At 27.6% G+C, this 24,022-nt stretch overlaps 1 protein-coding gene across 2 annotated transcripts in view; it reads left to right on the top strand.

Moving 5' to 3' along the window:
* The window catches only part of LOC107448605 (GTP-binding protein Di-Ras2), a 160,297-nt gene that overhangs the window by 78,616 nt on the left and 57,659 nt on the right, over positions 1-24,022 (top strand). For both annotated transcript variants that reach the window (XM_016063869.4, XM_016063867.4), the window contains exon 2: positions 6,756-6,803. The gene's annotated coding sequence lies outside the window, so the exon portion shown is untranslated. The remainder of the gene's footprint in view (positions 1-6,755; positions 6,804-24,022) is intronic.

Below are 24,022 nucleotides of genomic sequence, written 5' to 3'. Positions count from 1 at the left end.
CTACTTCTGAGGAGTAATATTGTAATTTGAAAGAATGTAAAAACATAAATGCTGTTTTATACTTTCTCAGAGCTAAATGGATATTAAGGTTGGTTAGTTTGGTGTTGAAGTTTATAGTGTTTTTGGATTGTTAACAAAGTTTTAAAAGACTAGATTGAGACAATGTGTAAATGTAATTGAGACAATGTGTACTCAATTTATAAAAAAAAAATTAAGTACAAATTTTTTACTCTAACATTCAACAAATTTTCTACTCTATTAGTATTCTGTTTTCTATTATTTGCCATTATTTCATTATTTGAAGAAAATATTTTTATTATTCACTTGCTAATAAAACTTATTTTACGTTACAAAAAGTCATTATCCAAGATAATGCGAGTTTCAATTTTAGAATAATTCTGTTCCTTGCTGATACTTAAAAACAATATACCTGTATCAAAATTACGCTCTGAATACATGGTTAACTTAAAGAAGAAGTACTTTTTAAAATAAAATGAAAGTAACTAAAAGCTTAAAACATATTTATCATATACATAAATATAAATGAATATTTTTTAAACTGCTTTTAGAAATTGCGTTGGATTTTATTAAAATGCTAATTTAAAAGAAAAGACATAGTTTTAATTAAGACTGAAGCTAATTATCATTGTATTAGCATTTTAATTACTAAAAGCAGTGGTAGAGAAATCTAAGAAAGTCTCCAATATTTTTTTTCTTAATTTATATTTCATTAACCGACACTAAATTGTCGCGTGAAGAAAATAAGGACTTCAAATAACATCAAATCAATAAAAAAAAGGTCAGCAATAATAATAATAATAATAAAATCAATTTTTATCACCAACAGAGCAAATTAAGAATAACGATAAAGTGAAACACCTCATTTTTATTTTATAAATAAATTAACCAAACAACATTCAATAGGATATCTATTCATATTTTTTTTAAAAATAAAATACTTTTGAACTATAATTTTTTCATATTTTTCAAAAGTTTTTTTATTCCAGCACATGATAGATAAGTTTAAGAAGCACAGATTTACTGATTAAGCTCAATAGTTTGGGAACATTGCTCTAAATATATAGTTTAACTTACTTAAAAAATCTAACTTTCTTGGTAAATTAAAAGAGTTCATCTTACTGTGTAAAGTAATTTAAAGATTTTAGCTCATTGGGTTAATTTTAAAAATTTTTAGCTCGTGAGAATAAAAAACTATCATAAGAAGCGTGAATCACTGATGATTCTAAACACTTTTTAAACAAATGATTAGTTTAACTGGCACTATAACCGTAATCGGATATGGTGCTGAAGTTAGAACCTTATTGTCGGAGTTCAGTCAAGTAAAGAATAACGATTTCTATTAGGACAATCTATGGGTTCAGTTTTAAATATCGAATAGCCATTGAAACATACTGAAAAAAAATCATCAATCAAAATTGTGCAAAAATGTGTCAAAATAGCTCTAAAAATATAGTGGAATTGATATGGAGGAATTTGATCCCATAAATTCAAATTTGAAATAGAATTTACTAATATTTTATCAAAATGCATAGTCTCATAAGTAATGCCGAGGGAGAAATGTTGTTTGGCTGTCAGCCTCTGGAATCATAGTAAAGTGTTCTGACCACAATAGTTGTACACCGCAATCCATGGAGAGTTAGGAAGCTTTATATAGTGGCCGTGAACATGACATCGTGTCATAGTAATCGCAAATAAATAATGGGTTCAAATTTGGAAACGTTCAAAAGGTTGAAATCTATAAAATATGGTCATGTAGGGAGTATAGTTACAGAAAATGTCAACCTTCATCTATGGAAAGGTATCCCGATAGAGTCGAGTTAACATGTCTTATATACTAGTGAATTGTAGTTGTAATTTTGTAGTGGTAGATACGTTATATTTTATATATTTTAAGTGTAATATTCTTATTTCGTTATATTTTAACTGTTGAGTGAATAGAATGCGTGTCATGAAGTGTCATTTCGGTGGCCAATGTATAAAGCTTCTTACTATGTCTTGGATTAGAATGCAACAACATAGAGTGTTGGTTAGAACAGCCTGCTACGAAACTGGCGTTCTAACCCCAATTGCAACAGACAGCCAACATCTCTCTCTCTTTAATTTCTCACTTCACATCGTTTCTGAAACTATTTATTTAGCCCAAAATGAGTATCCACTGTTTCAATTCCGAGTACATAGGGTTTTCAAATTCGACTATATTTGTTTCTGATCTATTTTAACGCACCTTTGCGAAACCCTTTCTTACAGCACAGGGTGCTCATTAAACAAGTCGTGATTTCAAATCCTACTGTTGAAGTGATTAAGAAATTAGGAGAAGATGTACCAGTATAAACGATGATCACATCATCAGTGGACTCAAATTGTTTAAAGTTTCAACTCTCCGTCTAATTGAAAAATTCCACTTGCCAGCTGTCTGGAGTACTTTCAGTACAAGATTAAATAGTTTTATGGAGTGATATAACGTAAACATATTATACTCGTTTTAAGCAGTAAATCATTCAATAAATTACATTATTTATCGGCTACAAAAAAGAGATAAGAGTGAACTATAATAAAGTTTAAATTTTCTTTACAATAATGTAAATATAGTTACCGATGATATTAAAAGTGCTCAAGTATTTATTAATTTACCTTATAAATTATATAACTTAATATCAAAACGTTTTACGAAATATTGCGATCTTCTTAGTTTATTATGATTTTGTGGGTGAGGTTTCATTCTTTCTTACTTTAGAATCTCATGGATATTTCTTTTCACTGATATGGAACAAAAAAATATCTCCGTCTTAGTTCGAGTGAATAGAGCAGATTCCTTTTTTGAGGAAAATACGGGAACCCCTAAAGAAAGTATCTTAGAGAAATGCATCCAATAAAGATGAACAGAAAATGTCCAGGTAAACAATAAACTGGAAGCAAACAATATACGTTTAGCTTGAAAAAGAAAAGACATGCCTAGACCTTTTTGAAAAAAGGAAAGAAGAGTAAAAAGAGAAAAAAAATGAAAAGCAAAAAGCTGGGTAAAAGACTTATTCGTCTTTTTTTCATCACTAACGGTCTGGTAAACATGACTACAACCCTGGAAACAGCAGCATTAGTTCCAGAATTGAATATAAACAAATATTAGCCGATGGATAAAGATTTCCTTTGTTGTTCAGCATTTCATACATATATCTCTTTGTATAAATTGATGGATTTTTAAAAGATTTCTTTTCGAAGTCTTTAAAATATATTTTTATGGAATGAAATATGAAATGTTTTAAAAGTAATAATAGCATTTTTAAAATAGAAATTCAGACATAAATTCTAAAAATGTTGAAGATTAAATGGATTTGTAAAAAAAAGATACTATTCCGTACTATATTGTAAAATAACAATTAAAAACGAAGTTTAAACTTACAGAATTATAAGTGAAATATTGGAAGTTTATTATGTACAGTAGAAAATTCTAGATAAAATTACAATATAAAGAACCGGAACTTTGGGTGCATCATCCGTAAAATCAGCCTTACCGTAAAATCCATTTTACCTTAAAGCCTGTTTTTACCGTAAAAAAAACTACAACGTAATTTTTACAGGAATATTTATTTAATTAGAGTGGCTCAATATTTTTACAGTAATTATTACGGTAAAAATACCGTATATCAGACGTTTTGCTTCGTAAAATATTTCGAAACATGGAGTTTATGGTTACAAATACCTGCAACATGCATGACGGTACTTTTTACCATTATTTGATCCGGAATTTCTTATAGTGTGGGGAAAATTCGCTACAACCTCAAAAAGATGTTAAAGGGAATCATGTTTAAATTCCAGTTGAACCATGGTAATGTGTAATCAAAGTTAGGACATATAATAATATGGTTAAACTTCGCAAAATTTTAAAGTTGTAACAAATATGAACAATTCAGTTGTTTAACGCGCTTCAAAAGTTCTTTTAAGTGCATTCTTGTAAAATACATTTCTTATGGTCAAAAGTTCGTCTACAATCTAATTTTTTTAAAAAAAATAAAAAGCACCGCACAAATTTTATGAAAATTAATTCTTTGTCAAATTGGCTGAAAATTTAATATGTTGTATTTCAAAACATTCTGATCAAACGTTGTCAATGACACAAAGACCAAAGATGATAGTTCCCGAGATGCGAAGCCTAAAACCATAAATAGTAACTCTCTAACTCTGTTACAATTTGAGCACTTACCGAGGAAAGTTTATTTTACTTTTATAACCGTCGTTGAACCGCCGACCCAATTTTGAGTTTACGACGACTTATGTTCAACTCCGTAGCCTTGCAATTTTGAACCAAATCCTAAAGAAGAGGGAACTCCTTTATCAAGTATTGGGAGAAATTTGCCTTCGTGGAGGACTTTCTGAGGGAACTAACCCGCACTTGCTTTGCATGGAGAGGAAGGCCACACGAACCTCCCATGGTTAGCCTGACGGTAAGGGGACTCTAACCTATGATCCGTCTACTACTGAGGATATTTCACGTCAGCATGATGATCAGTGCAAGCCGAATGCGGAATTCGTATCGACCAACCATTGCTGTGATTCGAACCACATTCACTTCATTGGATGGCAAACACTCATCTTCTGAGCTTCATCATTAACCATTTTTTTTACCAAAGAAACTGGAAAAAAAATGGTAACTTTTAACTAAGCATTGAAAGTTAGATTAAGAATGAAAAAGCTAGTTGCACGTCAAAACGCCCAACAATAAATGAGTAGCTAACATTACTTCTTCGTTTTCACCTAAAACAATGCTGTGCGCGCTTCAAGCATTTTTCACCATAGTGATGGTTGCATATACCTCTTACATTTAAAGCTCCGTAACTCGGGAACTATTTATTTTTATGCTTTTTTCTAACTAGAACCTTTGTTCAGAATGTTTTGTATTACAACATGTAAAATATTCAGTAAATTTGAATGTAAAATATTATTCCGTAATTTTTATAGTAATATTTAATTAGAGTGATTCTGTGATTTTACGGTAATTATTAGTGCAAAAATTACGGTATATCATATTTTTTGTTCCATAATATGTTCTGGTAAAAGTAGATTTTTCATTAAAAAGTACCAACACCCTGAGTGCTGGTGCCTTTTATGGTAATATTAAGGTGTATCATAATGGTATTAAATTTACCGTGTTTCTGGTTATACCCCAAAAAGCTCGATAATTTATACCGATGCACTTTTGTAATAATTTTGGTTTTCATAATATGTAAGAGTATTTGGTAAAATTTGGTAATATTATCATGATACCTTGGAGCATAGTAAAAAAAAAGCATTTATTTGGTTAAATTTATTTTTAGTTCTTTATTTTTTACTAGATGTGTAGCAGTATGAATTATAATTTTGGAAACCAGAATTTCTAGTAAACCGTTACCATACGGACGGAAAAATAAATAAATGAATGCTTTAAATACCATACATTTTGGTTTTATTAACCAAAATTATTCTTTTTTTCAAACCAGAAAAATCATTACCATAACGTACGGTAATTTTTCCAGTATGTTTTTGCCTCTGTGTAATAAATCAAATTATATTTTAAACAAAAAAGGTTAAAAAAAATCACTTATTTATAAAAAAAATTAATTTGAAAAATGTTCACTAAAATGTTGAAAAATTCCAAGAGTGTACAGTCAAATCTCAATCAGTAACTGAAGAAGTTTCAGTGATTTAGATAATGACTTACTACTATTATTATGACTGCCAAAAGAATAGAAATTTGATTTTATAATTATAATTGAATCTTTAATGCATAACTCATTAACGTATGCTATTGAAATTTCCATTTCCAAACGTTAATTGTTTAAATTTCTACAATGAAGATGAAAATCAGACACAACCTTAATGCGATGAATTTCTTTTCATAATTAAAATTTTAAACAGAATGTACTCATTTAAAAAAAACACAAAAGATTCAAATAATAATTTATTAATTGACTTTTCCCAATTATTTTAAAAAATATTTAGAAACTTTTAAAGATGATTATATCTTTTAGTGAATAGAACATAGTTTTTAATGTAATATTCAGTTCGAATTTTTGAGGAATTTTGTAAAAACAAAGAAGAATTCAATAATTTACTCATTATATAATTGTGTCCTTTTCCCACTGAAAAAGTAAGTATGTCCGGAACTACCAGAATACGGTAAAATTTCTGGCTGTATAAGAACACCAAAAAGCTGGATAATTTTTACCGAAGTGCTTTGGTAAACGTAACAATAAAATATGGTTTCATATTATGCGTTAATATTTTGCAATTTTATCATGTTATATCAGGCATAAAATTCTTTATTCGGTTAAATTCACTTTACAATCCTATATTGCTTTACTAATAAGAACTATAATTAAAAAAAAAAACAGAATTTCTGGGCAAACCATTACCATACGAACGGCTACCAAACAAATGGTTTTAATACCGTATATTTTGGCTTTATAGAAAAGAATTATGTTTTCATTTTTCTTTTACCAGAAATGTTATTACCATACAGTAAGGAAATTTTACCAGCATGTTTTTTTCGGGCACTTACAATTTTGCTTCTTAAACAAGTCTAAAGCTATAGTATTTCATTTAAAGAAAACGAAATGCTTTTTGTCATTTTCAGAGTCTGAAAACATTAAAATATCAAGTTCCGATTTATATTTTAAAAAATATAAATTTTTGTTTTAATAAAGTATAAATTTCTGTTTTTAAAACTCATAATATAGTATTTTAATCACTTTCAATTGTAGGTGGTGCAATTCTCGATGTCCGTGAAACAGTACTAAATATAAGTAACAGTAAGTAGTGCTTTTTCAGAATATAAATATCTGCGTTTTTAAAAGTTAAGTAGTGACTAACTGAAAATATCACAGTATTTTTTCTATATTTGATTCAAATATCATTGGAGTGCTTTATTACTATTGCAATAAGCATATTCATCAAAATTTTAATTTATTTTATTATATTTTATTTATCATAAGCCATATGTTAATGATTAACAATTAGATATAACAATGATTAATAATTAGATATAACTTTTGATATAACAATTAGATTTCTTCTTTTTACGACTCAAACTTAATGGTATCATCAATGTAACTTAAAAATGCTTTATTTAGTTGTAAGACTTATTGCGAATTAATATTTTCACTAAACATTACATCATACAATTTTATAATAATGTAATATAAAACAAACAAAATATATAACTATTTTATAGATGAAGGTATAGTATTACACGATATCTTCTGTTATTCTTGCATCAAAGAAAAAAAAGATATGCAAGTTAAGAGCCCCATAACTATACGCGAAGGAATTTTGTCTAGACCTTTAACAATCTCGATTTTCCCAAGAATTTTCATTTGTCACTGTACGTTAATCTTTTTCCCTGATACCTCAGATACTTTAGTTTTGATTTTCAATCAGTCCTCATTTCCTAGAAAATGAGAAATAAGAGAATTTTTTTTTTTGGTCCTATTTCAAAATATTGCGGATTGTCGAAGACAATCAGTAAAAAATATAACGATTGAGAAGATTTCTGGGGGTTTTATTAAAAGTTAAAGGATAAAAATATAATCATAAAAATCCAAAACAAATATCTAAAAGAAATGAACTTTTTACATTCTTACCAGAATCATTTAACACTTCATTTTCTCTTTTAGAGAAAAAGGACATACATCTTTTTCATGTTTTTCATTTAAAAAGAGTTAAAATACTTTTTGTATGATTTTTGAAATGTTTAATATTTTGTAAAAGCTTTTTTGAAAGTAGTTAGGAAGTTAGGTTTAAAAAAAGGAATAAACATTTATTAGTCTTATTAATATTTCATTAATTAAACTTAATTAACCAGTAATTAAACTTAAAAGCTCGTTGAAAGTTTCATTTCCAAAAAAAAAAAATTATTGTATCAATGATTCCAATTATTGTAGGAATTCAAATTTCCCCGTAATACCTTACAGTAACCTTCCAGAAATTTTTCTAGCATAATCATTACATAAAATTATTATGAACTTAGAAAATAGGAATATATATGTTAGCTACAGTGACCTTCGTAAACAGCAAAAAAGTATTAGAGCTTTTAGTTTAGAATTCAATAATACTTTTTTACATTCTAGGCGTTTTTAAAGTTTTGGAAACTAAACTAGATAACTAATTTTGAGTCATTTTTTTTGTTGAAAATTGATATAAAACTATTTTAAAAATGTTAAACATTAATCTAAACCTGAGAAGTTCTTTGAATGTTTGATTTCCGATAGTCAATCGTGGATACTCTAACGGGAAATCAATGGGTCAACTTTTAAAGCAATTAAGATTTCACTATAATATCTTACAGAAACCTTTCAGAAATGTATCAAGTATAGAGTTATTACATCAAATTATTATGAAACTTGAAAATAGTAATATGTTATCCCCAGCGACCTTAGTATGTATTAAAGTATTAGAGCATTTAGTAAAGAGTTCAATAATAAAGTTGGACTCTCTAAGTGTTTTTAAAGTTTTGGTATTTTCGTATTCTGTCTTTCCATATTTAAAAAATACTTTCCTTAAGCATTTATATCTTAGAAAGCATAAAGCGAATTAGGAGCTTGTATTTAAAATATAAATACATTTGTTGAATGCAAATAATTTTTTACAATGATTTGTTTGAAACATTCTATCTGGGTTCCATACCTACGCTGTAACGAATTCTGAATCATGCATCATCCGCAAAATCCATTTCGCCGTAAAATTTTGTACCGTAATTTTTACAATAATATTTATTTAATTATCCTGATTCAGTGATTTTGTAAAAAATAATACCGTTAAATCACGTGTATTAAATTTTTTTGCTCTGTAAGATTTTACAGCAGAACTCGATTTAACGGTAAAAAGTACCAGCACCCAAAGAGACAGTGCATTTTACTGTAAATTTATCCGGAGTTTTTTTAAATGTAATCTTTTTGATCTAATAATCGTAATATTCTCTTATGACTTTTGCTTGAAATTCTCAACAAAAAATGGATTCTCAAATTTCAGGAAACTTTTTTCGTTTTTGTCGAAACTGTTTCCTGGTATATGCTCCGAGCGAAAGTTTCGTCCAAGTGACGAAATAACTATCGTCACTTCTTCGAAAAAACGTATTCTGTCAAAAATAAAGAGATATTTCGTTATTATAATTTCGATCCTCTAGTCTTCATTCAAGTTTTATCATAATAGCTAACAATTTCTCAGAATGCACTGCGATGAAGCTCCGAGTTGGGGGAAATTTTTTGTCATATATTTGAGAGTTCGCGTTTCGTAAGAAATCACGTGATATTGGGATTATTGATTATATATATTTTCAATATTAACGAAATACTGGTCAAAGATTGCTGAATTGATAGAAATGAGAGGTATATTTCTGAGAGTGTATAAACTATTTGTTTTATCTCTTATATACTGTATTGTACACACTATCGTCGACATCTTAGCGCCTCAAACTATCTGCAATTTTCTGCAGCTATTATGAGATGCTTTTTGAAGTGTATTATGAGCATTGAAATACATAACTACTTTGAGAATATGAATTTTCTTCGAATTCTAACGTTATTTATCAGCATTTTAGTCAGATTTTGAAAAGTATTGTTATTTGAGGTCATATGTGTCATATAAGAAGTATAGAATACATATGCATAGAACATATATGTTCTGATAAAAACATATATATCGATGTTTTAGTGTACTGATATTTGACATACGGAAATATGCTTATCACATAAAAAAATGCAAAGTAGTAAAGTAATAAGTATTTCAGGAATCATTCGTATTTAAACTATATCTTCTGCAGAAAAGGTTTATTCTTCAGAGATTACATAAAACTAAAGTAAGATTTAAGAATATCTCTAAGCACTCTATTAGTTTATCGATAGGGAATGTTTCTAGAAAGGAAGTACAAGGATTAGTGTTGAGTTGGTAGGGGATTAATTATTTATTAATCCGTTGATTTTCATCAAAAGTATTCAAGTATGAGACATTTTTCATCCAAATGATCTATATTTTTTTTAAATTTCACTTCTGCATACTTATATATTTTTGTCAATTTGTACCCTTTTTTAATATTTTTCACAATAGTTGTTTTCTTAAAGGACTGAATAAACCAAATATTTCAATTGTTTGAAAAAAATTAAGAGCTGAATTCTTTTGAATACGTTAAAAATTAATATTATATATATATATATATATACGTATATATATATATATATATATATATATATATATATATATATATATATATATATATATATATATATATATATATATATATACGTATATATATACGTATATATATATATATATATATATATATATATATATATATATATATATATATATATATATATATATATATATATATATATATATATATATATATATATATATATATATATATATATATATATATATATATATATATATATATATATATATATATATATATATATAGGTCATTCTCACAAAAACAGTCATTTTCATGTCCCCGGTATATTTTATGTTTGTTTTACAGCTTACGAAGAAAAAAAAATCAGGGAAAGTGTTCTTTAGAATGCAAGGTAACAAAAGAATAAAAATAAAATTATAAATTTTTATTTTTTATTTATTTTAGGTAATTAAAATATACCAATATGTCATTCCCTCACTTGACCCCACTGCTGATTTAAAAAAAGTTCATTTTCAAATCTCACAACTATATTAGATATATGATTCAAATTTCACAACTATATTAGAATTTACTGATCTGTACTGTAAATGTTAAAATACTGCCAAAAAATGCCGTTAAAAAGTAAAAACTTTTTTTCACACATAAAGATAAGCTTTTTAAAAAAAGATTAACTTTACATTTTTTCTGTCTTGGATATACTTAAGACCTTTCGATCGAAAGCTGATTGCCCACAGGAGTGAAAAGTTATATGGATTTTGTAATATTGTGAAAGCTTCATCTTGGTGTGCCAGAGCAAATTTTTAGAGAAATAAATAGTAAATTGAGCATAACCCTTCTTTCAAATTTCACAACTATATTAGAATTTACTGATCGGTACTGTAAATGTTAAAATACTGCCGAAAAATACCGTTAAAAAAGTAAAACACACTTTCTGCACACATAAAAAAAAGTTTTTTAAACTTTTTTTAAAATTTTTTGACGTCTTGTAAATTCCTAAGACTTTTAAATCGAAAACTGATTGCAAACAGGAGTGACAATCTATATACATTGATAATATTTTGAAAACTTCATTTTGTTCGTTACATAAAATTTTTGTAGAAAAAAAACATAACTTGAACGTCTTTTTTCTTTTAAACTTCACAACTGTATCAACAACTAATTGCGTGGTTGTATAAATGTTAAAATACTGCCGAAATATACCGTTAAAAAGTGATACCGTTTTTTTAAAAAATAAACTTTAATAAATTTTTCTATGCTTTGAAAATACTAAAGACCTTTCTATCGCAAGTTGATTGCCCACAGGGGTGAAAACTTCATCTTGCTATGCCAGAACCAATTTTTATAGAAGTAAAAAATAACTTGAACATCTCTTTTCTTTCAGACTTCACAAGCTTAAAAAGCATTACTGCTTCATAAAAATTTCAGAATGGAACAAATCCCAGACAAATAATAAATCCTTTGGAGTTTTTAGAACTGCGCATTTCCTTTTTATTTATTGATGCTATTGTGCACAAAAATATTACCACTTTGTCAGATATATTTTTGTATATCTCTATACAGCGATATTTGAAATAAATTGCTGAGTAATAAAGCATTTGTCATATGAAAAATTCTTGTTTCACTAAAGTTGTGCTCAAAAATTTGATAGTTGTCAAATATTTATACCTAAAAAAGAAATGAGGAATCTTGGATTTTGTGTTGTGTACAATAAGTCTATGACAGCTGCATCCTTTTTTATGAAATGATGTAAATAAAGAGAAAGAAATAAGCAATATATTTTGTGGAATCTCAGGTTGTTGAAAAAAAGATTTGGTTTTAGGTTTCAGAAAAATCTGATCCGTGTTCATTTGTGGTAACAGTTACTTATAATTTTAAATATTTTTTTAAATTCGTACAAAACTAAGCTTCTTCAGTACATTATCTTTTAAAGCTGAATTACGGTGAGAAAAAATTATGCTCAAAACTATCAGATAATGGTAAAATTTACCGTGTTTCTGGTAGTATGGAAGCACCAAATAGCTCGGGTATTTTTACCGAAGCTCTATGGCACTGATTCTGTTAAAATTACAAAAAAGTATGGTTTTAAAATGCGTCATAAAATTTGGCAACTTTATAAGGATACCTAAGGGCATGGCATAAAAACCATTTTTTCTATTAAATTTACTTTTCATTTGAAAGCCAGAGTTTCCGATAAACTGTTCCCATATGAACGGAAAAGTGACATTATTATTATTATTTGAAATGTCATTGCCATAAAGTACGGTAATTTTGCAAGAATTTTTTCTCCGTGTACCTGTGGCACTTCTGCATTTTCGATTTTCTCTTGGTTATACAGTAAAATTTCGTTACACATTTTGCAGAACTACTATATTTTTGCTTTATATTTGTTTGCTTTCGCAATGTTTTTTGGATAATTCATTGCAAAAACAAAGATCTGAAATTAAAAACTAGGAAATGTTTCCAAAAATTAATAATTTATTTGCTTTCCTTTTTCTACTTTGTTATAATATTAGAAGTGTATTGATCATTTTAATATGTCTAAAAGAAACTGCAGACTCAGAACCCACTGAAAGCTAATTTTATAATATTTCATATTATAGAAACTGCAGATTCCGAACACGCTAAAAGTTAATTTTATAATATTTCACATAGAAACTTCAGACTCAGAACACACTAAAAGCTAATTCTATAATATTTTATATAGAAACTGCAGATTCCGAACACTAGAAGTTAATTTTACAATATTTTGCATAGAAACTTCAGACTCAGAACACACTAAAAGCTAATTCTATAATATTTCATGTAGAAACTACAGATTCAGAATTATTAAAGCTGCTTCTAGAAAATTTTGTTATTGAAACTGTGGACTCAAAACTTTATATACTTCAAGAAAGGACAGTATTTTTTAAAATGAAATTGAGCGATTTTAATTAAATAACTCAACATATAAACAGTTATTTCTTGGAATTGAATCCAAATTTCATTTTGCAAATATGACAAATACATATATATCAGATCGGATGAGTAATTTTAAGTTTTTCAGACCGTGTATCAATTATTTCAGAAAAGTAGTTTTTCAACGAATATGATATCGTTACATTGAAGTACTATCTGATTAATCTTAAATTAAGTGCTCTCATTCTATTAAAGTCATTTAATCTACTTTTTTTGCAAATAATTTTTCTGCTAAAGAAGAATATTTTCTAAATTTTTAATAACATGTTGATTTTTTAAACCTATTATCTGATTAAACTTGAGCTTCAAAATCGAAGTTTCTAATTCGAACTGATTTTAATTTGTTTTCATTATGAAAAAAATTATCTAGGGAAACTAATTATCGACATAACGACATGAATATAAAATACGAAGAAAGGTGATGGTTAAAAACAACGAGTAATAGTTATTAAATATAATATTGCGTAAGTTGTTAAGAAATCGCAAAATAAGTTCGCGCAATTAATATTTAATTAAAATACCTATAATTAAAAATGGACTTTTACTGAATTGCATTTCAAATTAAATTAACTTTAAAATTCATTTAAACTGGATATAAATAATTGAAACTTGAATGAAATCAGTAGGGAACCGATTATCCGGAACGATCGGGACCATCGCTATTCCGGATAACTGATTTTTCCGGTTTTCTGAATCGCTACAAAAAGCCGTTTTTTTATTGTTAAAGACAACTAAAGACAACTAACTTGTGGAAATAATCTTAAAAAGAAGAAAAAACGATGGAGTAATACACTAATGATTATTTCCAAAATGATGGTAAGGTAAACATCTTTCAAAAAAGAACGAAAAATCCTGAAATCTTATGAGGAAAAAAAATTTTTTTTTTAAATGACGGGAAAATTTATCGAATTTCGTTCCGGTTTTTTGGTTTTCCGGTTTTCTGATTTCCGGATAACTGGTTCTGTACTGTACTTTGAAAACAAAGCAGTTTTGGATTATTGCACAGATTTTTAACTGAACTCTCAGCGAAAATGTGGTTCCAATTTGATGTAATCTCAATAATGTATTAAATTGTACTGTATATATTTCCAAGAAGAACCCTGATATCAATTGAACGTCATGAACGATTAAATGAAGTTTATGAACCACGATAATATGGTTCAACTGAGCTCCTCATTAAGATTGAACCAAATTTGAACCATATTAGGTAACAGTCAGCTCGAAACTTTTATCAGTGAACTAAGTTTCAATCTATATAGAGTCAGTCCTTTTCGATGTTTTTTTTAATCTGCGAAAAAAATATTTTCAAAAATACCAAAACATGGTAAAATTTACCGTGCTTCTTTCTCTACGGGAGCACCACAAAGATCGATAAATTTTACCGATTCGCTTTAGTAATGATTTTGGTAAAATTTACAATAAAATATGGTTTTATAATATATGATAAAAATTGGTAGTTTTATCATGATAACTTAGAGCAGTGGTTCATAACCTTTTTAAGCCGCGACCCAAATTTTAGAAATATGTTCATGTCGCGACCCAAAAAAAAAGTCAAAATTTTTTCATTGCTTTATTTTAGATCGTATTTTTAAAAAATATTCAATCCTACGATGATGATTTTTTTTAACTTAAAATTTTTTATTTATCTTTTTAAAAATAAAGATAAACAAAAGTACTTTTCGATCCAAGGAAAATTGAATTAATAATCAAGTGTTTTTAATAATTTTTATTGACCAAATTAAAATATATTTATAACTTTTTGAACATAATTGACATTTTAACTTATTTCTAAGAAAAGAAATATCAATACATATGTTAAGTCTTTTAAATTTTAAATGCAAGTCATACTGTTTTAATGAGAACCTTGTGCTTGAATACATTTTGAAAGATCTTCAAACCTCGGTTGAATGCTTGTCAAGGAGCATCTTATATCTATTTCAGGATTTAACTTGTTCCGGTAACTGTTTTTGATTACACACAGAGCCGAAAAACCAGCCTCACACATATATGTTGTTGAAAAGGGCAATAATACATTTAGGGCTTCTTTAACAATTATTGGCTTTTCGGTTTTTAATTTTAACCAGAAAGCACATAAAGATTCAGTGTTTTTGTAAAAATTGTATCGAAGTACTTGGTCACTTTGCATTTCTATTAATTGTTCTTGAAATTGATTAATATTAACAAATTCCTAATGCAAATCACTTACATCAAAATTAAAGGGCATTCGAACCCAATTATATTTGAAAACATTGTCTGCAGGGAAATATCGATCAAAGTCTGCTATTAGTTTTTCTGAATGATTAATAATAATTTTCTGTATTTCAAAGTCTATGATATTAATATTATTGTCTTCAAGTAAATTAAGAGTCGGGAATGAAGCAAGTTTCTTTACTTCAACCTTATTTCTCCATAATTTGAGTTTATTTCTAAGGCTGAGTAAGTCACAATGACTTCTTCTAGGAGGTGTTGGTATTACTTATTATTTGGTGTATTACTAACTTTTTTGGTTCGACTCAGCGCGATCCAAGAAATATGCTTCGCTACCCAATTTTGGGTCGCGACACATAGGTTAAGAACCGCTGACTTAGAGCGTGGCATAAAAACTATTTATATGGTTACTTTCTAGTTATGTACTTTTTACTGAATGTGTGTTAATGAGAACTTTAATTTTGAAAATCAGAATTTTGGTAAGCCGTCTGTTACAATATGAGCGAAAAAGTATTATTAATGAATGGTTTAAATGTCGTATAATTTGGTTTTATAAAAAAAATTACACATATTTTTTTACTAGATTTTAACAGAATATTTTCCTTTGTGGAAGAGCAATAAATTTACGTAAAATCTGCAATCTTCAAATACTAGAAAAAATAGCACAATGATACAATGAGAAAATTGGTTCTTAAGTTTTATTTGAATTTTTTAACACATTGCATTATCACATTCAATAGTATTTAATTAGCGCGATTTGCCATAAAATCTTAACGAAAAAAAATAATTCTACCTTCATTTTTTCCACTGTTTAATATTTATCTGAAATTTTAATTCTGAACCTAAAAAATAATGGGTTGTTTTAATTCTGTAAACAATTTTATTCTATACATACTATACTTTTTTCTATGCATACTTTTGTATTATTCATTTATACAATATATTCATTAAATATAAAATTATTCAAACGTATATACTCGTCATCCGAACGAGTATGTTTGACCTTTAATTTGCCATTTTATTTAAGAAAAAACACGTTTTTTGAAATGAGCAGTGAGTAAAAGCTGATATACAAACCTTAAAATTTTTAATTTGGTTTCCAAAGTTTCTGTTTTAAAGTAAATACCTTTTAATGACTTGAATTTTACTTTTTCATGATCAGTCAAAAGTAATATCAACTAGGGTTTTCTTTAAATGTTTCAAAATAATTCGTTACTATTGTTTAGCTATAAAGATTTAACTTTACTGCAAGAAATTTATCTAAGCTTTTATATTTTTTGCATAAGCATATGATTTTCTCCTCGATGTATTTGTCTTTTAATGTTTTTCCGTTCTTCTTGATAAGCTCATTAACTGCTTTTTGGAATTTTTTTTTAACATGTCACTCTGAAGAATATGTCAAATCGGAGAAATAATTACTCGAATAATGAAAATAAAAACAATAAAAAATTTCATTAAGACAGCTTTTTACAATTTTTCCCTCATTAAAATATTCATTTAATGAAAACAAAAGTATAATAAAACTCTAATCATGGTTAAATTAGTCCAACTCAGGCTTATGTACTCACATTAGCAATTCCGTGCATAAAAAAAAGTTAAGAGGATACGATTTTGTTTTTATTTATTTTCAAAGTTAAAGCGTATTTGTTTTATGCTCTGAACAAAAATTCTAAAAAGAGAGATGAGGAACAGAACTTTTATCGAGTAATTGTTTTTTTCTTTCTTAATTACAGATAGTTATTTTTAAATTTATATCAGAAAATTATTTTTAATAATAATATTTTTAAATTAAATCTTTGTAAAATAATTACAGTAAAAAATAGGAGCTCAAACTTCAAGGAACTTTCTTCATTTTTAATGAAACCGTTTCCTGCTACAAGCTCCGAGCAAAAATTTCATAAAAGTAAAGAAACAACTATTGTCAATTCGGGGAAATGAGTCTCATATGAAATAAAAGAAATTTTTCGTCATTCTACTTTTTTCAAAAAAAAATAAAAAATAAAAATAAATAAATTAAAACTCATAATGTATATAAAACTCAAACCTTTTTCATAACCCCTTTATTGTGGGCACCATTTAGGTTGATCAATGTCACTCAAACAACAAGAGAAAAAAAAAGAAATGAATTAGATGTCCAAAATGGGGTTCGAACCTGGGAAGTTCCTGGTAGGAAGCCATTTCCATGACCACCATACAGCTAATTGTTTCTCCCTTCCGGTTTGTCATATTTTTGAGAGTTCGCTTTGTTTCAAATCACGTGATTTCGTGATGACATGATTCTCGAAATAAACGAAATGCAGCTCAAGGTTTTCTGAATGTTCAAAAGTGAGAGTTTCATTTCTGAAAAAAAAAACTTTAAGAATTTGAGCATTCGGTTTACTCTCTCAGTTATAGGTCAAGAAAACCTTTGAAAATTTTTTTTCCATTTCAGGAGATTTTTGATATTGTGTTATATTGTGAAGCTTAAATGCTTTAATAAAGGTTTTAAGTGAAAAATGGAAGCAACTGATTCTAAAAAAAAATAACTTTGACTTTCCATAACGCAAAAAAAGAGAATAAGATAGTTAACTTACATTACCTTAATTTAAGCATTTTTTAATGTAATTAGCAATCTAAAATTAGCCCCTTTATTTTAAAATGTTGAAGTTTGTTCGTTTTAAAAAGTCATAATTGTTCAACTCTCACCTTGAGCTCTCTGTGTTTTCCTAAGGCAACATAGAAGTAGGAAAATCGTACAATCGGTAATTTCTACGGGGATGCATTTTTTCCCCTTCAGTCTGGTTAATTGTGCAATCCATGGTTGTGCAACCTTTTCCCGTTCATGTTTATTTTTTCGACTTTTCCGCGTTGTTTAATTATTTATCCAGACCTGGACTAACAAATGCTGCTAGTTGCCCATATTTCTGCAAAATGTGTACAAGCATGTTTTGTGGCCTTTTCCGCACTTTTTTCAAAGCTCAAAGTTGTCTTCGGAGAAGCGTTTTGTGAGTGATATAACCAACATTCCTGAAAATGTTTTCTGGTAGCATTTCTCACTCTGATTTCAAGTAAAGATATTTGAAGCCAAAATCATGAGAATCTTTCGGATTCCTATTTTGAATATTTTAATTAGTTTATACGTTTTACATTTGTATTTCTTATAATAAACCAAATCATTTTTCGAAATTTTGATTTAAATTTTTTAAGACAACCTTTTTTATGATCTATATATATATAAAAAAAAATTTTATATATATTTTTATATTTTAATTTCAAAATATGGGTATTTATATTTGAAAATTGTAATAGAAAAAGAAACTTCATTTTATTCATCTATCTTGTTAAAAGTTAATCCTTTAAAAAGACGCAAGACTTTTAAAATATTTTTGTTCGAATAAGAATTTGTATGATTTCCTTCAAATTTTGAATCAACCACAGGAAATCTTCAAAATTACGCATGAAAATCTCATTTAAAACTATGAAATAAAATAGTAAAAAAGTCAGTATATAATTTAAAATGTGTGCATTTATCTTTGATTAAAGAAATGTTTAATATGCGGAATGAGTTTTAGAGATATAATGAAAAAAACTCCTATTGCTACTACTCCCATATTTTAAGGGAGAATAATTTAAATAAGAAAAAATATATATGAGAAGGCATTTTTTACATTCCGAGCTAATTAATTAGTATATTTGAAATTCGAACAATTTCAGTTTATTTTGCTGAATCCTGTAACCCATTTAATCTGAAACCATCCATGTTGTCCTGTAACCCATGTCATTTGAATCTATTTTGTGAAAAAAATTACGTGGCTCGATGTCTAAAAGTTGCGCTTTTAAGAAAAATCATATATCTTTTGTTCTAATAAAAATTTGTCTGATTTTCTTCACATTTCGCCTTAAAAATCACGTTTAAAATGAATAAAAATTTCTTTAAAAATTATGAAATAAAGTATTAAAAAATAAGTAAATAAGTATCTAATTTAAGATTTAATTTTGTGTCTTCTTCGATTAAAATTTTTTTTAATTTGCGCAATAAGTTTTAAAAAGATGTGGAAAAACCTTAATATTATGACTACTCCTATATTTTAAGAGTGAATAATCTAACGAAGAAAAAAATATATTTAAGAGAAATATATATATATATATATATATATATATATATATATATATATATATATATATATATATATTGCAGAAAATAAGTCGTAGAAAAATAAATATAGGAAAAATGTATGTAAGAAACATCTATCTAAGGAAGAATATATCTTAAAAAAATATATACATATGAAAAATATATTTGTAAGAAAAATCTATATAAAAGAAACAAAAATATATAAAAAAAGGAAAACGTGCTTTTTTTTCTTTTGAATTCTGTGGTAATTAATTGGTATATTTTAAATTCGTCGAACCATTGCAATTTAGCTCGTTGAACTTTGATCTTTTTTTCAAAAGACTAGATTGATAGAATTTCTTTTTAGACATATGTAGTTTGTGCTTCATATTATATTTCCAGAATTTCACAGAAGAACTAATACAATTCTTCTTTTAAATTCAATCAACTTTCTTAAGAATTTGCTTAGTTTAAGTTCTGCTTCGAAAATATATTTTGAAATATAATTTCTCAAAAAGTAAAACATCAGTTACAAAACTATTATGTTATAGAAGAAAACATTCATAGTTGAAGCATAATTTTATTCCAATATTCTTAGTAAAACTTTCGACTCGTTTGGGTAATTGCCTCGAAGCATTTTATTCTCGCTAATAGGCCGTAGTAAGAATGTTTACTACCTTACGTTCGAAAGATCCTTAAATCAAAAGTTTTATTTTTCCCCAGCTTTACGTTCTTCGCAAATTCCATTTCAGTCCATTTTAGTTTCGGAAAACTAGGGCAAGCTCAAATACGTGGATGAATATTCATTATGTATTCCTTTTATAATTTTTGAAATTGCTTTTAGCAAAATTTACTTAAGGTGGGAGTAAATTAAATTTTATACAACATGCATCTTTAAAATTTCACTTCAAATACTATAAAAAAACATTGCTGAAACAGATGAAAGCTTTCATATTTGATAAGAGAGGGAAATTCATCGTGGCTGGTACTTTGAGAAAAAAAAGTGGTCAAAACTATCAGAATATGCAAATATTTATCATGTCGCTGGCTCTTTGGAAGCGCCAAAAAGTACCGTAGTTTTTAACGTATCACTTTGGTAAAATTAACAATAAATGCGGTTTTATAAAATGTGTTAAAATTTGGTAAATGTGATAAAATTTGGCAATTTTATCATGATCTTATAGAGCATTGCATAAAAACTCTTTTTTGGGAGTGGATTCCCTTTTCAGTTTTGTATTTTTATCATATTTGTGGTAATTAACTAGAACTATAATATTGAAAACCAAAATTTATAGTAGTAGTTAATTTGGTTGATAACTTTAAGAATTTTATACTTAAAATTGTATTTAATTTATCTCAACACACCAAAAAGGATGGTAACTATACACCGATTTTTTTACAGTTTGCGAACTTTTGAGTAAGTTTAATCATATACAACGGACGATTACTATAGGAACATACAGTCGGTTTTCTACTCAACTTCCATTTTGTGAATTTCTCTATTTTGGGATTTTTTTCAAGGAACCAAGAACATTTTTGAAATTTCTTCGTAAAACAACTTCCAAATAGCGAAGTGAATTTTCTATTTAACGAACTTTTCTTTGAGATCCACTTTCCCTACTTCCTAAAATAATTCAGAACATTTCAAACTTGTCAACGTATTTTATAGGGGAATTGATTTGAATTGATTCCCACAGCCACTTAACTTTTAAAGAAAGCAGTAAAATCCCTCTCCGTTTTTGTTTGCATTTCATACAGGAATCCATGTCAGTAATCAGTTTACGGGAAAGCATAACAGAAATTTCCAAAGCATGCAACTTTGATGTTACAGATCGCACTATTCATAACAGTTTTACTATAGCTGGATTCTTAGTCAATGCGCAGAATTTGGAAAGTGTGGAGGACAAGGATGATATTCCTTTAGAAGAATTTTAAAAAAAAATATGGGTACAGCTAAAAGAGAGCTACGAAATTAATGATGATGAACTGATTAATAATTTTCTTTTTATTTATTCTGAAGCTGCAACCTCAGTAACATTAACTGAACCAGATATTTCGGGGACAGTGGGAAAAATAAAAAAAATTACAGCAATAAATTGTGACGGAGGTGAAGATAGAAGAAGGTGAAAACAGGAATGATGAAGAAATCGCCAAATGAAATGTTAAAATCATCTGAAATGATTCGATAATGGATATTAATTTACAAGATTAAGGTGTATCAATTGTTATTTTGATCATGTCCAGTGCATATGAATTTAGAACCTGTTTTGTGTTGTTTAAGTATTTCAAATAGTGATTTTCTATTTAACGAATTTTCCATATTAGGAACTTTTTATCGGGATTTAGCGACTTCGTTAAATAGAAGTCTGAATTTCTAATATAGAACGGATATAACCACCTTGTTATGTGATTAAAACTCAATTCTGAAACTGAGAGAGAGACGTAAGATATTTTAATACCTTCGAGCCACCATATGCGCATGACAGGAATCCATATTTATTGCCCAACTACTTCAAACTTTTTGTTTTTATTCCTTTTCCAGAAAAGCTTCATTCGCTTATGTCAGAAACTAAAAAATTTAAATTCAGCTTATCCGCAAGCAACTCTACATACGTTGGAACCTTTCCAATGTTTACTTCTACCGAATAAAATAAATTCTAAGAACACCTCTAGAATAAGTTTTCTTGTCCAAAAAGTGAAACACATCCATTTTGAGAAGCTATCAAAGAGCAATGCAAAAGTCTTAAATGGAATCCTACTGGGGTTGCGGTTCTCCAAAGAGTGAGTTTCAGAAAGTTGCCATATTCTTGTAATAGAGGAAATGAAATTTTATATCTCTTATTTTGAGATATGTTCTTGCTATTTCATTTTACTCCTCAAAAATTCTTGAAGAAAGTTCTTTTATCGGTTAGAATATCATATATATTTTTCCAACATATTAGACGCATAGAAATGGTGGATATTTTTCTTTCTTCCATTGATAGGTAAAAATCAGAATTAAACAGGCTTACAAAAAGTAATGGAGAAATTAAGTATACTGTCATTTAATTACTACTTAGTATTCGTTTTTGAGGAAATAAAATGCTTTCTTTTTTAATATCACGTGAAAAAAAACACAGACATTTTTCTGCATAGGTTTATTTTTTAATCATACGTAATGTTTTGCATTTGATAGATATAACAGAAGGAGAAAAAACGCTTTTAAAATTAACATACTGTATGGTAATGACGTAACTGGTAAAAAAAACATAATTCGCGTTAATAAAGCAAAATTATACCGTATTTGAATCATTCATTTGCTAATTTTTCTGTTCACTTAGTTACGGCTTACCGGAAATTCGGGTTTATTAAACTATAGTTTTTATTGCAACACATTTAGTAAAACGTACAAAGTTTAAGATTAAATGTAATAAAGAAAAACTAGTTTTACGCCATGCTCAAAGCTATGATGATAAAATTAACAAGTTTTACCACATTTACCAAATTTTGTCACTTTTTATGAATACCACATTTTATTGTTAGTCAAAGTGTTTCTATGTATTAACCACCGGGCTTTTTGATGTTCCCATCGAGCCAGAAACACGGTGAATTGTACAATCTTCTGGTAGTTTATTTATATTTTTCTTCTTGGAGCATAGGAAATTTTTTAAAGGAAATATTTACCGTTACATATTACATAACTAGCTTTACATAAACTAAACTTGATTCCCTAAGCCCATGAATACCTTGCTTCTCTTAGGGATAGTTCTCACAAAATATTGCTACATATTTTTTGACGAAAATTTTATATAAATTGTTTTTGCTTATTTAAACGGATGATGGATGATCTAATTCTTTTTTCTTCTAAGGCAGTGTTTCTTAACCTTTTTGATAACCCATTTTAAAATTTTTTAAGAAGTCACGGACCACCCCCCTGAGAAAAAAATTTGCAAAAAACATCAATTTTTAGTATTTAGTTTATTTTAGCATTTAATTTTATTATTTCAATAGTATACAAAGTATTTAAAATTAAAATTTTCTGTCTGAAGGTTGCTGCTGCTTTTCCTTAATTAATAAATTGAATAGAGGGATGGTTTTCGACAAAGCAACGCACATAACATGTTCAACATTCAATCGATAACGATGTTTTGTTTTTATTGTCACAACTGTGGAAAGTCCGGCTTCGTTAAGATACACTGTAACCAACGGAATTATAGCTGAAATAGCTCGCTTTACAAGCAATGGGTAGGCTTCTTTCACAGAAGACCAGAACTCTCTGAGTGTTTTTGAATCGAAATCCATTTTTAGCAAGGACTTTGTTCTAAGATCAATAAGCTCATCTTTGGCAAGGTTCATATCATCGATACAGTCAATATCACAAAGAAAAGTATTATGACGAATCCACAACTCATCTTTTATCTTTAGCTCATCCAAATTAAAATATTTTTTCAATGAAACTTATAATACTTCCAGGTGTTCACAGATTTCATTTTTTAAGTTATTCAGTAACAAATTATCTTGCCAAGATCCATTTTCAGAAAGCACTTCGTCCAACATTTAAAAGTTTGCATATATCTCATTTTGAATTCTATTTTCTTCAAAGT

This window comes from Parasteatoda tepidariorum, chromosome 10 (genome assembly GCF_982258835.1).
Source record: "Parasteatoda tepidariorum strain Cologne lab strain chromosome 10, Ptep-v5.0, whole genome shotgun sequence".
NCBI lineage: Eukaryota > Metazoa > Arthropoda > Arachnida > Araneae > Theridiidae > Parasteatoda > Parasteatoda tepidariorum.
This window is presented reverse-complemented; position numbering and strand designations above follow the sequence as displayed.